Raw genomic sequence first — 12,888 nt, 5'->3', positions numbered from 1 at the left:
CATGGCAGTACTACCAGGTGAGCACGCTGTCTGTCCCCAGGGACGTTTCTCTCATGGCCTTGTGCAGGATAAAGAATCATTTATTTAAAGAAATACGCGCAGAACCCGGCAAGCTGCTGGCAGGACTCTGTGAGAAGTCTGGTGGTGGTCTGGGCGGCGGGAGGTGGGGCAGGAGCTGTGGTGGCTGTGGCGAGGGCCCGCATGTCCAGCGTCTGCAGTTGTCGCAGCCTGGGAGGGAGAGACGTGAGACACCGGGGCTGCAGGGTCTCAGGGGGAAGACACACGTCTGAGGAGGGTTAATAAAATGGTGAGTTGCTCCAGAAAGACCTGTGTCACCTGTCTTCACAGCAGCACAACATGTAGCAGCCAAAACCTGGGAGCAGCCCAGGCGTCCAGCAGCAGGTGATCGGCTATATACACAGTGGAATACTACTCAGCTGTGAAGAAGGGTGAATTTACCAGCTTCCCCTCCTCTTGGATGGAGCTGAAGGAATCCTGTGACGTGAGATCAGCCAGAAAGAGAAGGGTGAAGATGGACCGATCCCACTCAGGGACAGAAGTGGAAAAACCAGAACAGAAGGGGAGACACCAAGCAGAACGTGGGCTGGGCCTGGTGTCTTGCCCCAAAACAAAGGGCTCTGGCGGGGAGGGGAGGTGTCAGGTCCTGGTGCAGATGGTGGAGGGCTGGGTTGGGGGGAGCTGTGACATGTCCACGTGGACCATGGTGGAGGGCTGGGTGGGGAGCTGTGACATGTCCACATGGACCATGGTGGAGGGCTGGGTGGGGGGAGCTGTGACATGTCCACGTGGATCATGGTGGAGGGCTGGGTGGGGGGAGCTATGAGATGTCCACGTGGACCATGGTGGAGGGCTGGGTAGGAGAGCTGTGACATGTCCACGTGGATCATGGTGGAGGGCTGGGTGGGGAGCTGTGACATGTCCACGTGGATCATGGTGGAGGGCTGGGTGGGGAGCTGTGACATGTCCACGTGGATCATGGTGGAGGGCTGGGTGGGGAGCTGTGACATGTCCACGTGGATCATGGTGGAGGGCTGGGTGGGGAGCTGTGACATGTCTACATGGATCATGGTGGAGGGCTGGGTGGGGAGCTGTGACATGTCCACGTGGACCATGGTGGAGGGCTGGGTGGGGGGAGCTGTGACATGTCCACATGGACCATGGTGGAGGGCTGGGTGGGGGGAGCTGTGACATGTCCACGTGGATCATGGTGGAGGGCTGGGTGGGGGGAGCTGTGAGATGTCCACGTGGACCATGGTGGAGGGCTGGGTAGGAGAGCTGTGACATGTCCACGTGGATCATGGTGGAGGGCTGGGTAGGAGAGCTGTGACATGTCCACGTGGATCATGGTGGAGGGCTGGGTGGGGAGCTGTGACATGTCCACGTGGATCATGGTGGAGGGCTGGGTGGGGAGCTGTGACATGTCCACGTGGATCATGGTGGAGGGCTGGGTGGGGAGCTGTGACATGTCTACATGGATCATGGTGGAGGGCTGGGTGGGGGAGCTGTGAGATGTCCACGTGGACCATGGTGGAGGGCTGGGTAGGAGAGCTGTGACATGTCCACGTGGATCATGGTGGAGGGCTGGGTGGGGAGCTGTGACATGTCCACGTGGACCATGGTGGAGGGCTGGGTGGGGGGAGCTGTGACATGTCCACGTGGATCATGGTGGAGGGCTGGGTGGGGAGCTGTGACATGTCCACGTGGATCATGGTGGAGGGCTGGGTGGGGGAGCTGTGACATGTCCACGTGGATCATGGTGGAGGGCTGGGTGGGGGCTGTGAAAAGTTCCACGTGGCCCAGCAGCTATACTGACTTAAACCGTTATCCCCAATTTCATCATAAAAGTGTTGAGTTTGCTTTTTCTCCAGGTGCTAAACAGATTTTCTCAGCTAGTGGGCAAAACCATTTGCTGCAGTATGAACCAGCATGAATCACTTCAGAATGAACAGCCAGGGTCCGAGAGACACGCCTGTCTGGCTGTGCGTGCGGCCCGGGCTCAGGTCCCAGTGCCACATGAGCAGCGCCACAGCCAGGGAGGAAGCTCGGTGCTGGGCACGCCCCCCTCTCTCTGTGGGAATTGAATGAGGTCCAGAAAAGTGAATCGGTGTGAGCTGAGCGTGAGGCCCCTCCACCAGAAATCTTCAGCAAGTGAGCGCATGCACTGTGACAGTGGGCTCTCAACATCGGTCCTGTCTCGGAGGACCCGGCCAGAGAGAATCGCTGCTTGTCTCTGCCTTTGAAGAGGGGCTGTGGGGAGTGGAGGCAGGTCAGCTGCTGCCTCTGTCATGGCTGCTCCCCTCGCTGTGGCCCGCCCCATCTCGGCAACCCCCAAGCGACAGGCAAAGATCAGGGTGCGGCTCTCTGCCACCCCGTCGTCACCGGGCAGGTGTGGGTGTCGCCATGGCCAAGGTGCTAGATTTCCGGTCGGTGCACATACAGCTTGTTGGGGCGGGGCAGGCTGAGGGAGCCGACGGAATGTCACTTTGTATCCTTGACCTGCCGAGTATTTTTATCATGAAAGTGTTGCCTTCTGCCAAATGCTATTTGACGGCCCCTTCGGACAGACCTGGAACAGACTTCCTAGCGTCTGCCACAAAGACCCCTGAGCTCATCTGCTCGGTTCCCACCTCTGGGTTCCTGATTATTAAACATCTGTCCTGCTTTATATCTCACCATCTTCCAGCCACCAAGCTGCAGATGCCACCATGACGCCACCCTGACCTCCTGGGCAGACGCCTCACTCCTGTGTCCTGGAGCCTCCCCTCCCCAGAGCCCTGCCCCACTAGGGACAGACAGACAGACACAGGCTGGGGGTGGGGGTCCACCTGCCAACACCCATGTCCAGTGGAGAAGCAGTGACAGAAGCCAGAGCTCCCACCTGCTGCTCCCCATAGAGAATTTGGGTCCAGACTCCCAGAGGGGTAAAGAACAGGGAAGCTTCCATGGAGGGGATGGGACGCAGAGCTCTGGTGGTGGGAGCTGTGTAGAATTGTAGCCCTGTGATCTTACAGGCTTGTCCATCATTATCAAATCACTAATAAAAATTTTTAAAGCGTGTTGGAGGTCAGGAGAAGCCTGGCATTTAGAGATGAGACATGTGTTGACAGGTATGACAGGTGTTAAAAAAAAAAAAAGGAATGTGAATACAGGGAAAGAGAAGTTGAAAAGGAGTGAAGAAGGATCACCAGAAAAGACCAGCTTCCTGGATCTGAGTCCATGTAGCCAGACTCACGGGCCATGCTAAGACGGGAAACACTGTCTCTTGAATTGTCTCCACCGTCAGGAGTGTCAACTAGGAGAAAATTCTGCCACCAAATTTTCTTCTTGTCAGTTTCCAGAAAGTTCCAGGCAACGGAGAACGAAGGGAAACCAGGAGGAGATGACACTGGCCGAGGAGAAGCCTCCCCGTCATTTCCGGCACAAGGTGAGGTCGTGGTCGGTGAGATTTTGAGGATGTGCCCGTCACCGTCAGTTAAGGGTGAATCTGGTGACACTCGGGCAGAAGCGCCGCCCTTATTCTTGGAGACACAGCCAGCGTGCGGGCAGCCAGCACTTGGGCGCGGAGGTGAGCTCTGCTGAGACACGTGGACGGAGAGGCGACCAGAGCAGGACAGACAGACGTGGCCTTGGTGCGTGGAAGCTCCGGCTCTCCCCGTGCTCGTGCCCAAGAGACACTCAGGACTTGGCCGGCTGTGAGAAGCTGGCTCCATGTGTGGGGAAGGACGTGGCCCCGGACAGGCTCCTGTGCAGAAGCGGGAAGGACGGGCACAGCCCGACGGTCAGCCCCCACGCCAGGCTCCGCCGTTCACCACGGTGGCGAGGATCTGGCCGGACGTCCACCATCGACAGAGCCGAGAACTGGGGGCAGGGGGCATCACGGGGACCTGGCGGCCCTGTAGGACACAGCGCCCAGCAGTGAGCGAGCGCGAGGCCGGAGGGTCGGCATCCCGCCCGGGAGGGACCTCAGGCGTGAGGCGACACCAGGGGCCTGGGAAGATGTCACTGCACCTCTAGCCGCCACAGAACCCGTGCTGAGACACAAAAGAGCCAGGCGCCAACACACCTGGTCAAGCAGCGCACCTGTTACCATGCCCAAGGACCCGGGTTCGAGTCCCCACTCCCACCTGCAGGGGGGACGCTTCATGAGTGGTGAAGCAGGACTGCAGGTGTCTCTCTCCCTCCCTCCCCTCCCTTCCCTCTCAATTTCTCTCTGTCTTGTCAAAATAAAATCAATAGAAACAAATTTTTTCAAAAGAAAACTTCAGGTCAACCAAGGACCCACAGCCTTTCGGCCAGAGACACCAGACACCACACGGGCTCTGCCGGAAGCCGCCGTGATTCTACAGAGAGATCCTTTCTGTTTTATGATTTTTATTTGTTAATAACGGGTTATAAGACTGTGACTCACAGCCCCACCCCACACCCACCAGCACAGCTCAGTGTCCCCACCGCCCACCTCCCAGCGAGAAGAGTTCCCACGCGTCTGGGGAACAGTTTGCTGGCTTCAAACAGTTTTGTTTGGACCTCTTTCTCTCTTTCTTTTTCTCTTTCTCTCTTTCTTTCTTTCTTTCTTTCTTTCTCTCTTTCCTTCTTTCACTCTCTCTTTCTCTCTCTCTTTCTTCTTTCTTTCTTTCCCTCTTTCTTTCTCTCTTTCCTTCTTTCGCTCTCTCTTTCTTTTTTTTTGTACGAGGAGGGAACGTTCACGTGTATCAGCTCTCTAGATTCCACACACGAGTGAAACCCCTGGCAGTCACCTTTCATCTCCTTATGGATTTTGCTAAGCACCCTCGCCTCCCATTCCATCCATTTTGTCCCAAAGGGCACAGTATCACCTTTTGATGGCAGAGTAGTATTCCCTGGAGCAGAGATCCATAACTTCTTTCGCCCGTCATCTGGCAATGACTAGTGTCTGAGTGTCCGCCGGACACACGTCTCAGAGTGGGATGGCTGGGTCGTCAGGTGACTCCATGTTTGTTCGTCTGAGGACGGTCCACACGGTCTCCACAGGGGCTGCCCGTCGGCATCCCCCCAGCGGTGGGCAGAGTCCCTGTTCCCCTGGCCGCTCCAGCACCTGTGCTCCCCTGCTTGTTGGTGGAGCCCTTCTCCCAGGCGGGAGACGGGTCTCAGTGTGGTGTCAACCTGCATCTCTCTCTAGAGAAGTCCAGAGGTCTGCAAAGACCCTCCTGCCTGAGGCTCTGAGGCCCCAGGTTCCATCCCCAGCACCACCAGCAGCCGGGGCTCAGCAGGGCTCTGGGGAAATGGACAGAGGACCCAGGAGCTGCAATGATGAGAGAAAAAGTTAGCCGGCAAATGAGCAATTCCCAGGATGCTCTGGGCCCCTGAGTACTGGGGTCCAATGTTCAGTAAGGTGAAGCAGAGGGGGCCTGCCCAGACACACTCCATGAAGGCGGCTTTGCCAACGAGAACAGCTGGGGCCCATGAGGAGGCTGCTCCCAGGATGCCGACACCAGGCCGGGTTTGCTTTCTGGAAGAAAGTTTTTAATTGTTAATTTCTCGGTTTTTTTGGTTTTTTTAATTTCTCGCTTTTTTAAAGAAATCTATTTTAATTTTTAATTATATTTTATTTATTATTGGGTAGAGACAGAGAAAAATTGAGAGGGAGGGTTAGATAAGGAGAGAGACTGAGAGACCCCTACAGCCCTGCTCCACCACTTGTGAAGCTCCCCCCTGCAGGTGGGGACCGGGGGCTTGAACCCGGGTCCTTGTGCACTGTAGTGTGTGTGCTCTACTGGGTGTGGCACTGCCTGGCCCTGAGATGTATCCTTTAAATGCAGGTATATGGAATATAGATAGAAAATATACAGCTGTAAAATATGCATGTGTGGGATAAGTTAGAGAGTCCATACAGATGTGTCTGTCTGTTTGTCTCACTGGGATGACACCTCCCTCCTTTGTTCCTCAGGTACACTCACACCCGTCTTGGGGACCAGGGGCAGGAACCTGGTGTCAGCTGCCAGGACGCCCGGGGCTATGAGGACAGAGCCCCCTCTGCTGTGGGTCCCAGAACTGCCCCCAGGGCCTCTGACTCAGTCGGGGACACCCCCTCCCCCCCCACCAGCGGGCAGCCCCCGCGTCTGAGTCACGTTTTCCATGGCTATCTGGGGAAATGAGAACCTTCTGGAACCCGGGCAGCTGGGAGGCCTTGGCTCAACCCTGAGCAGAGTTGGCAGGGAGCCTGCAAGCCTCCAGCTCTCCCCACCCCGGGGTGCAGCTGCAGAGCCGGAAGGCGGGTGGGAGGGGGGCGGGGGCGTGCGGGCCGTCTCTGGAGCCTGCAGCAGCTCTGGACGTCTGCCCAGAGGAAGCCCGCGGTGCCGGGAGGCTGGGGCTTCAGGCTACCTGCCCCCGGGGACACAGCCAGGGCCTGCTCTCTCTCAGAGAGGCCGCAGACCCCCACTCAGGGTCCCTGAGACCCCACTCTCCTTCCTCTCACCCAAGACCCCGGGGGCAGCGACACCCCCATCACGATGCAAGGGCCGCACCCTGTGGACTGGGCCCCGTTCACAAGCTGGGCGGCAGGGAGCACATCCCCTCTGTGGACACAGCTGGCCAGAGGACATTCCAGGCAGCCCAGCACTTCAGAGAGCCTGCACATTCCCTCAAGCACGCTGCTGGAAGCGAAGGGCGGCACAGCTGAGTTCAGTGTGTCACATGCGCGTCACATGTCGAGTCGAAGAAAGAAACGGGGGTGGGAACACTCAGCACATTGGCAGCGGGCTTGCACCCGGGACCCTGGGGCCGGCCCCAGAAGCAAAGGCTCTACAGGGATGTTCCTGTATGTCCTCCCCCTTCCCTCCTGCTGATGAATAAATCATCTTTATAAAATATGACAATGTGTCCTGAAGCCTCCCCTCCCCAGAGCCCTGCCCCACGAGGGACAGACAGACACAGGCTGCAGGTGTGGGTCCACCTGCCAGCACCCATGTCCAGCGGAGAAGCAATGACAGAAGCCAGAACTCCCACCTGCTGCTCCCCATAGAGAATTTGGGTCCCTGCTCCCAGAGGGGGAGAAATGTCAGGGAGATGCCCAGAGGGCTCTGAGCCCCGACTCCATCAGGACCCGGAGAGAGAAGAGGGAAAGGAAGGACACTCGGAAGGAGTCGCAGGTGGAGGTGTGACTGAGGAAGGAGAGAAGGCAGGAGCAGAGGAGAACGGGAGATGCCTATAAATCTATTCTGGGAATACTAGTCAGCCCGTGTCTGCACCCTGGGACTTAATATAATGGTGTGATATTAATACCCAGCCCCCTGCTTCCCTGAGGGCGGGAAGGCCCCAGGCTGGGGTTCAGTGGAGCCGGGGGGCGGCAGTGGACAAGGGGGCTGTCAGAGGGAGCGGGGTCCTGGATGGGAGTGTGGCGGCGGCTGCCCCACCATCCGGAGCCCGCAGACTGTTGGTGCTTCAAGACTGCCATCTTGTGGGCAGTGGCGTCCACAGCAGGGACCCGGCCTGGGAGGCAGTACAGGGGTCTGCACACACCCTCCTGCCTGAGGCTCTGAGGCCCCGGGTTCCGTCCCCAGCACCACCCTCAGCCAGGGCTCAGCAGGGCTCGGGGGAAAAGCAAGAACGTGTTTGTTCAAGAAAATGTTCTCGTTCAACAAATCGGGTCACCTTTTCTCTTCCTCTTCTCCTTTCTCCTTTTTACAGAGACAGAGAAAATGAGAGGGGGGAGATAGAAGGGAGACAGACCTGCAGCCCCACTCGTGAAGCTTCCCCCTGCAGGTGGGGACCGGGGGCTTGAACACTGGGAGCGGTGACCACAGCCGGGCCCCGATTCATCTCTCTGCATGAGAGACCAGAGCACCAGCCAGCTCTGGTATATGGTGACGTCCGGGATTGAATCTGAGGCCTCTGATCGGCCATCAGGAGCAGATGGCATCTGAGGTGGAGACGGCCCTGGAGGCCCGAGCCCCCGGCCCGGGGACAGCCACTCTCTGGACGCTGAGCGGGCTTCCTGGGTGCAGGGCTGGCCCCTGGTGAGGGAGGCCCGCACACACTCCCATGGAGCTTGTCCAGAAGCCTGCGAGTGGCCATATATGGGAACGGGACTCAGAGGAGTGAGCGAGTTAAGCCTCTTGAGCCAGGAAGATGATCTGGGATTCCAGGGTCCCGGAGGCCGACCCTGGTGGCAGCTTTCGCATCTGCAGAAGGCGGCCAGCACCCTCCTCCCTCCCCGAGCCTCCAGGAAGGGCCTGTCCTGCATAGAAACAGCCCCTGGGCTGTAGGGCCCGAGCTCCTGCGGCAGGTGGACCTGGAGAGCTTCAGACTCACCTTGTTGACCTCACCTAGGGCCCCAGCAACCCCTCCCCAGACCCCTGCCCACTAGGGACAGACAGACACAGGCTGGGGGTGTGGGTCCACCTGCCAACACCCATGTCCAGTGGAGAAGCAGTGACAGAGCCAGAACTCCCCCTCCTGCTCCCCATAGAGAATTTGGGTCCAGGCTCCCAGAGGGGGAGAAATGTCAGGGAGATGCCCAGAGGGCTCTGAGCCCCGACTCCATCAGGACCCGGAGAGAGAAGAGGGAAAGGAAGGACACTCGGAAGGAGTCGCAGGTGGAGGTGTGACTGAGGAAGGAGAGAAGGCAGGAGCAGAGGAGAACGGGAGATGCCTATAAATCTAGGCAGTTGTAGGAATAACAGCCAGCCCGTGTCTGTGAGCTGGGAGAAGCACGGCCGTTTCCAGCGGAGGGGACGGGACACAGAGTCTGGGGGTGGGACGGGTGGAGCTGGACCCCTGGACCCCTGTGACCTCATAATCTTGTAAATCAGTATTAAATCACCAATAAAATTAAAAGAAAAAGAAAACAAAGTCACCCCTTTGCAAGATACTTCTTTCTTATTGATGGATTTGTTCAGGAGAAGGGGGACAGCGGAAGGGGCGGCGAGGGCATCGCAGCATCACTGGGGCCCCGAACCTGGGCCTTGGCCTGTGTGTCCTGATCCCGTCCCCCGAGAAGCCTCCCAGGCCGGACCGTGGCTCCCGGAGGCCCAGCCCCGTCTGGAGCCCGAGGCTCAGGAGTCAGATGCAGTAAATGTAGCAAATGCTACAAGTCGTCACATGGGGGCAGGTGCCCTCGGTCAGTCAGCTGGCCGGAGCCGCCTCCACACGCTCGCCCCACCCCGGCCCCCCGGCCCCTGCCCACCAGCCCCACCAGCTCCACCCAAGGCCTCGGACACTGGACCCCCCCCCAGGCCCCCAGCCCTCTGCCCCACGACCCCTGCCCCCTGCCCTCCGCCCCCTGCCCCACGACCCCTGCCCCCAGGCCCCTGCCCCACGACCCCTGCCCCCCAGCCCCCAGGTCCCTGCCCCCACCCCCAGACCCCTGCCCTCAGCCCCCTGCCCCACGACCCCTGCCCTCCACCCCCAGACCCCTGCCCCACGACCCCAGCCCCCCGCCCCTAGGCCCCTGCCCCATGACCCCTGCCCCCCAGCCCCCAGGCCCCTGCCCCACGACCCCTGCCCCCCATCTCTGTTTAAGCATCTGTCGAGCCTGCGCCCTCCTGTCACCTGAAGAGTGGGGGCGGCTGCACTGGCTACACAGACCCGCTTTCTCCGTCTCCCCGCGCCCCCCGCGCCCCCACGCGCCTCTCTCTGGGATTCCAGAGCGTCTAAAACATGAGCACCAAAGTGAACTGGGCAGAGCCCCGAGCGAGGGGAGCTCGCTAGCTCTCACAGGCTTGGGGACGGACTGAGGAGGAGGAGCACTGCCCTGCCGAGAGCCACAGCCGTGAGGGCCGCCCCATGTTGGGGCCACGAGGAGTGTTTGTGAGGCCGTCAAAACCACCCTCTCCAGTTTGTTATATCGTTGTTGTTATTATTATTATTATTGTTGTTGTTGAATAGCAGAGAGAAATCGAGAGGCAGGGACTGGGCAGTGGTGCACCAGGCTAAGCACACAGAGTGCAAAGCACAAGGATTTGGGTTCAAGCCCCCGGCCCCCACCTGCAGGGGAAGCTTCACATATGGTGCAGCAGGGCTGCAGGGGTCTCTCTGTCTCTCTCCCTCTCCCTCCTCTCAGTTTCTCTCTGTCCTGTCCAATAAAATGGCTGCCGGGAGCATCGGATTGGTAGTGCCTGCACCGAGCCCAGGAGATAACCTGGAGGCAAGAAAAAAAGAGAAAGAGATCGAGAGAGGAGGGGAGACAGAGAGGGAGAGAGGCAGAGAGACCCCTGCAGCCCTGCTTCACCACTATGAAGCTTCCCCCCTGCAGGTGGGGACCGGGGGCTCGAACCAGGATCCTTGTGCAGGTCCTGGCGCTTAGCAGGGTGTGCGCTTCACCAGCCCGGCCTCAGGTGTCCTTCCAAGGCTGGTGGCTGGCGGCACTGGCCTCTCCGCCCGCCAGAGGGTCGAGGAAGCGGTCGGGGCAGTCAGACAGACGCGCCTCACCTCACGTGTTCCGGGGCTCTGACCAAGGCGGGAGGGGGGCCGGGCTGGGGGCCATGAGGCCGGAGCAGTCACGCCTCCTCCACTCAGTCAGCGCACTGGTGGCCTGCTCGGAGGGCCCGGCGGGGGCACCCAGTCAGACGCATGTAGTACTCAATGCCAAGCACCGGTGCGCAGACCCGGGTTCGAGCCCCGGCTCCCCACCTGCAGGGGAAGCTTCACGAGTGGTGAAGGAGGTCTGCAGGGGTCCCTCTGTCTCTCTCCTTCCCTCCCTCCCCTCCTCTCTCGATTTCTCTGTTCTGTCCATTGATTTAAAAAATAGTAATAGTCCTTTATCTTCTGTCTTTTAAAAAATGTATTGGGGGATTCATGTTTTACAGTCAACAGTAAATGCAATCATTTGTACACACATAAAAAATAATAATAAAGATACTTGAAAACAAAACCAAACCAAGAAATAGTTCACTAATTTGGGGGGCTGCGTGGTGACGCACCTGGTTGAGCACACACATCAGGGCTCAAGGACCCGGGTTCAAGCCCCTGGTCCCCACCTGCAGGGGGGAAACTTCACGGGCGGTGCGGCAGGGCTGCTGGCGTCTGTCTCTCTGTCTCCTCTCTCAGTTGCTCTGTGTCCTGTCAAGTAAGACGGGAGGACGGAGGCCACCTGGACGTCGCCCTTTGCTCCCCGAGCCGCGTGCGCTCTGGGAGGCCGACCCCTCGAGCCGTCGTTGAGCCCAGGAGCCGCAGGTGCGGGACGGCCGCTGGGGGCCCCGCGTGTGCATGTGCACGGCCGGCCGGCCCCACAGCGACAGAGACCCCCGGCGGGCCCGGGCGCTCACTGTGGCGACCTGGGGTCCAGCTGCCCCCGAGCTCCTGCCCTGGCTCCGTCCTGTCTCAGCGGAGACGCCGTCCGGGGCCACGGGGCTGCCGGCCACTCCAGCTGGTTTCCGCGATTTCCTTCTGGGGGGCTGCTGGGCCACAGTCGGCAGAGTCCAGCGGTCTGTTCAAGTGTGACGGTCCCGTTTCCCGTGAGGGTTCAGCCCCCCGGGGTCCTCCTCCGCCGTCCTGTCCCAGGACCTGACCCCACGCCCCCGCCTCGGCCAGCTGCGGTCCGAGCTCTGCTCAGTGTTTGCCCCTCATCTTGATGTTCGACTTCTGTGAGGCCGTCCCATCTTCCTCCTCCTCTTTCTGATTTATCTCACTTCACATGACTCCTCCCAGCTCCATCAAGATGGGCTAAAGAAGGTGAAGTCCTCATTTGCCTCCAGGCTTGTCTCTGGGGCCCAGTGTCTGCACTATGAACCCACTGCTCCTGGAGGCCAACTTTTCCATTGTATTGGAAGGGGAGGCAGAGAGAGAGAGAGAGAGAGAGAGAGAGAGAGAGACCGACCCCTGCAGCCCTGCTTCACCGCTTATGACGCTTCCCCCCTGCAGGTGGGGCGTGGGGACTTGAACCCGGGTCCTTGCATCTTGTACTGTGTGCGGCCAGGTGCGTCACTGCCCGGTCTTCGTTCTCAGACAGTAGCGTTTGAGTGTCTTTTCCGACACTGGGAACATTCCAGGCTCCTGAGGAAGCTGACTGACATCTGGTCTACGGCAGTGGCCAGAGAGCCACTCACTGGGGCTCCATCAACACAGAACCGACCGCGGAGAAGCAGCCAGGAACGTGTGCTCAGCAGGTAGAGAGGGGGGCGGCCCGTGGGGAAGGGTCTCCATGCCCTCAAGGCCCAGCCCGCCTCCCCTCCTCCTGCTCAGACCCCCGATGGAGACGCTGCCAGCCCAGCCAGGCCTGGGAAGCGGCATTGCACGCTGGGCTGGAGCCCACTGCGGCCTCAGAAGGCCCCTGAAGCTGGCTTGTTGTTGAAGGGGAGTCTTTTCCAATGTTCTGAAATGAATTTTGCAACGTGTTTTATGAAGAACATTCCTGTCTGGTCACTCACTTCCTCTCTGTTAATGGGGACAGGGCCAAATATTTTGTAAGCGAGTTCGTTTCAGCGTTTTTTAAAATTATGGAGGGAAAAAGCACATGAAATAATCAACTGTGGGAAAGGTGAAAATTATTCTTAAAATTTCCTTATTAGGGAGGGGTAGACAGCATGATGGTTATGCTAAGAGCCTCTCCTGCCTGTGGCTCCAAAGTCCCAGGTGCTATCAATCCCCTGCACTGTCACCAGCCAGAGCTCAGCGGGGCTCTGGGGAAAAAAAAGTTTTGGTTTTTATAAATCACACGACTTACAAAATCATGAGCTAACGGGCCGAATTCCACCCCATCCCTCCACTGGGAGCCGCAGTGGCCATGCCAAGGGCAGAGACGGGCTGGCTGCCAGCTGTCTCTGCTTCAGCGCATCTGCCGTCCCTTCCTGTCTGTCTGTCACACCCCCAGCTGTCCCCCTTCCCAGTGTCTGGCCGGCCGCGTGGGCGCTGACCCGCAGAACCATCTGGAAGCTCTCTCCAAGGTGACGCCCA

This window comes from Erinaceus europaeus, unplaced genomic scaffold (genome assembly GCF_950295315.1).
Source record: "Erinaceus europaeus unplaced genomic scaffold, mEriEur2.1 scaffold_760, whole genome shotgun sequence".
Lineage (NCBI taxonomy): Eukaryota > Metazoa > Chordata > Mammalia > Eulipotyphla > Erinaceidae > Erinaceus > Erinaceus europaeus.
Note: the sequence above shows the minus strand (reverse complement) of the source record.